The sequence below is a fragment of the Rhipicephalus sanguineus genome, chromosome 1, assembly GCF_013339695.2.
Source record: "Rhipicephalus sanguineus isolate Rsan-2018 chromosome 1, BIME_Rsan_1.4, whole genome shotgun sequence".
Taxonomy (NCBI): Eukaryota; Metazoa; Arthropoda; class Arachnida; order Ixodida; family Ixodidae; genus Rhipicephalus; species Rhipicephalus sanguineus.
The window spans coordinates 87,693,574-87,697,939 of NC_051176.1; positions in this window are offsets into that span (position 1 = coordinate 87,693,574).

Here is a 4,366-nt window from a genome sequence, read left to right on the forward strand (position 1 = left end):
GGTTTTGACTGTTTAGCACACTGGCGCAATGGCATGACACTAAGCCACTTCGAGCGTAAGGGTTCATTCCGCGGCACCCAGTGAAAAGACACACCGGTTTCCTTGCTGCAGCACTGGCGTTGTGCACCATTCGGGCATCCGGCAATATCACACGCATGCGGCATTTTGTCCAACTTTCTGTCAGAGCGACTTTCACGATCGCGCAAAACACGCACGGCAGTATGCGATCCCGAAACTACCACTGAGACGGGCGAGGCGCAGTTCGGCGCCAACGGAACCTTTGAACCACGCGCGCCGTTCCCCATGACAACGCCACGGAGGTTTTGTTTTCCATGAATCAAGCGGAAACGAACAAACAGCATTTTATTACGTCTTTTGATGCTCGGAATGTTCTTTTTTTACTGCTGCTAGTTTGATTACTAGTGATTTATTGTAGGCCGACTTCCCTACGTCATCGGGATCACTTCGAAAATGTCCCACTCGTGGCGCTCATCATGTGATACATTTAGCTTAATTTCTCGGTAAGTAGGGCACTGCTGTTGATAATATTGCCGTTTTAGAAGTTGTCATACATTGGGCTTTCACTCTGACATAAATTGTTATTTGCCTTTAGTGTCCCTTTAAAATCACAGGGCGTGGCTTGTTAGTACGCTGACGGCCAATTCTGTGAATTCGTTCTACAGAGGATACCTTCACTTCTAATGTATCTCGAAATATATCATCAATCACTTTCTGCGCTAGTGATTCTGGCGTCTTCAGTCGGCACCGAAACGCCGAAGACAAGAAGATTGTTCCACCTGCCCCTGTCCTCGAGCTCAGTCAACTTTGTATCTAACTGTGTCACTGTTCCAAGTGCACAATTTTAGCATCGAGTTCTTTAACCATTGCCACCGAGTATTCGACATTCTTAAGATTGTTTTCCAACTTCTCTAGTTTCTTGTGCATTGTTTTTTGAATTTCAAGAAGTTCACGCAGCATCTGTTCCGTTTCAGGCCCTGGATTGGGCTCTACATCACCAACAAAAATCAGAGAAAAATACACGATGTTTTTCGCGTAGTTAAACAAACCACACAAGCGACGTGGGCACGTGAGCTGAATTAGACATCGATCACTAGATTTAACTGATGAGTACTTGTTTTTCACATGCGCGATATAGAAGAACGGGTTTGCCATACTGTTCACGGGCGGCCAGCCGACGCGCCCACCAAAAAGGGTGCTCGGGTGCTGCTCTTCTTATAGGTGCAGTGTCCGAAGAAGTCGAATCGGAAGGCGCTGTAGTCCAGTCGACGAAACATCTTGGGACCTCACATCCGTTGTGATCAAAGGCATGTTGACGTCCATTTGCGCATACTCCGACGGTAAAAAGTGGGACGGTGAAATTTTAAAGCCTTCATAAACATCGTTTCCCAGGTAGCACAAAACGGATAATTGACGTTGTATAAACGTTTATCCGAGACATTTCTGTGTCTTGACGTTGTATAAACGTTTATCGGAGACAATTCTTCTATTCCGTGGCGTCTAGAAGACGCCACAGAATAGAAGCTGAAAGTCTAGAAGACGTCGTATACCTTGTCTAATCTCCGCCTAGAATCGGTTTTTGAAACCACCTAGACAACGTTTTAAAAACGTCTCAAAACAACCCCTTCTATAAAACAGATTGCCGGATACCTCAAATATCCCATTGCATTGTCTTTGAAAAGACGTTTTTAAACGTTTTCAAGACATCATACAGTATCCCCTTTTTCTGCTGTTCTGTTTCTGTGCATGCAATAAGTGCACGTTTAAAGGAAGCTCTCTGTTATGGTGAGTACAGTTACTTTTTTCTGTAATTACTATTACAGAGTGAGAGCTCAATAGATTAGTAGATAAAAGTGGTGATGTCGTAATATAATATGCATAACAGCAACGATTCCTGTACAGCATAAAGACGTACAAACCACAAAATGATATATGCCATGCGACTAGGTAACATGATACTGAAGCGGCAAAAGTATACAAAATATAGCGGTAGCTAAAATGCAGCTATATAGTATTCAATCTTCTAAAACTCAGTTCTTTGTTGCACGAGTCATCATTCGCGAAATTGTTGTCAAACAACTAACAATGCAATATGACAGAACTGAGTGTATAGCACAGCCATTGTGCAATATGTAAGCGTCGTCTCAATTAGCTCTACAGAATGAAACACAAGGATGAAGTGAAGAGTAATTGTAGAAAAGGGAATGTCGCTCAACGCAACAATTCGACAAGGCGACTCTAGTCTCCGTGAGGGCCCTGACGAAGACGAGCCTCCATGTTGAAACTTATCCTCAACGCTTCATCTTCCGCTGAACTTTTTCTTGTAGGAAGGAGAGAGAGAGAATGAATAGAGGATGGGCAAGGAGGTTAACTAGATTCCATATTGCTACCCTGCTCATGGGGAGGGGAATGAGGGAGTAAAAAAATAGAAAGAAAGAGGCACATTTCACAACACACACAAACACAGAGGTGTGTATGACAGGTGGCTGCTCAATTCTATTGCGTTGAAGTACTGCAGGAGGGCTCGTGTGGCTTTCTGGGCTGATATGCTGTGAAGCCAGACTCCCAAAACCTTTCCTTCAGTAGAAGGCGGACCATCAATTGGGTCCCCTGAAGGCACTCTGAGTCCCCTGAGTCCGGCGATGGTGTTGAAATTGGGTATACCGGCCCAAGAGATGATCGATAGTCTCTGCACGTTTACAGTTATTGGACGTTGATGAATCTTCCACACGCAACCGATAGATAGCTGAATGAGTTAAAAGGCGCTACGCCGAGCCACAGCCAACCATAGGTCGGTCAAAAATGTGAAGCTCACTCAGACTCAGTCATGAAATATATTTTCCCTTTGGGCTCACTCGGACTCATACTCACCAAAATTATCCTCCACCGGACTCACTCGGACTCACACTCACTAATCTTTTTCTGGACCGGACTCACTCGGACTCAAGCTCACCAATATATTACTCACTCGCACTAACTCAGACTCAGACTCACGGCTCGATCCGAGTCTGAGTGAGTCGACTCATGAATCCGTAAGCGTATGATTAGCTTTTTTTATCATGGTGCCACTGCCCTTTAACGCCAATATCTCGCATATTCGCTGCTCCACTTGGCCCCTTTTCATCTCGACTTTCAAATGCGACTAATTAGTCGTTGATACCCAGTAAGGATTTTCATTTTGAACGATGACTTACACGGTAGGTTTTTATCAAGTACTTCCAGTAGTTTTCGCCGTCCGTAACTCACGCATATGATCAATAAATACTGAGCTCGCATATAAAAAAGCTAGTGCCTTGAATTATGCGTGATTAGACGTGAGTATAAACGTGGGTCGACGTTAGGCTGATATTAATGCCGAAGTTAAGCAGACAGGAGTCGGCCCACCACAGCAAAAATAATCGCGAAGGTAGCGAGCAAACATCGCAGTTCTATTAATTTGAAAATTTTTGGATAAGTTTCCTGAAAAGTCCTGCAAAGGGGACATCCGATGAAGCGACATTGAGCACGGGAAGACGGCGCGCATATAACAGTTATCAATTTCCGTTCCCCTTTGCATGTACTGCATACAGCGCGTTTGGTGTTATATAGGATTTTTTAGCGCTTTGACTTAAATTTATACACAACATAGATGTCGGCGACGGCGAATATTCGCTTGAGCTACCGCAAAAAAAGAAGCACTTTTAAGAGCATGCACATTATGCGCGCATGCATCTTTCGTAATACATTTCTCTTGAGCGAAATCGAGGCGATTATCCCTCTATGCACACAGAACTTTCCAATAATATGGAGTGCAAAGCTGTACTCAGCCACTGATTATTCATTTAGATGCTCGGAAAGCTTAATATCGTCGATGACAAGGCCACCATTACGACTGTAAAGGTCCATGGCCTTCGTGTTCTAAGTCAAGGCATTACAAATATTGCCACTGATGCCAAAGCCGCCCTTGAAACGCTGTAGGTACCTTCGCAGGCAGTACCATAATTGCGTTCATCTTGCCCACCTTGATAAGGGAATCCCTGTGTGCCTGCTCTTTCATATAGCCAGTTATCTTATCTAATGTGGGATGACATATCAGGTTGTCCTCAGTTTCGAGGCAACGTGCGTAATAGCGGTCGAAGTCCGCATTGCTGTGTGGTATACCCGCTTGCCGTCAGGGCACGTAGCGGCGGTTTCTTCCCATGTCACAAAGAGGCTCTCAGTCAATCTGACGTCATACTAGGTCAGCATGAGGCCATCGCCCAGCCTCATAAGAAAGCCAGAGAACACTGCGTCATTCTAGCGGACCACGTGAACGAGTGGATGGCAGTCGAGCGTCTTCCAGGGGCGCTCTATTTTCAGCTCCCTCACT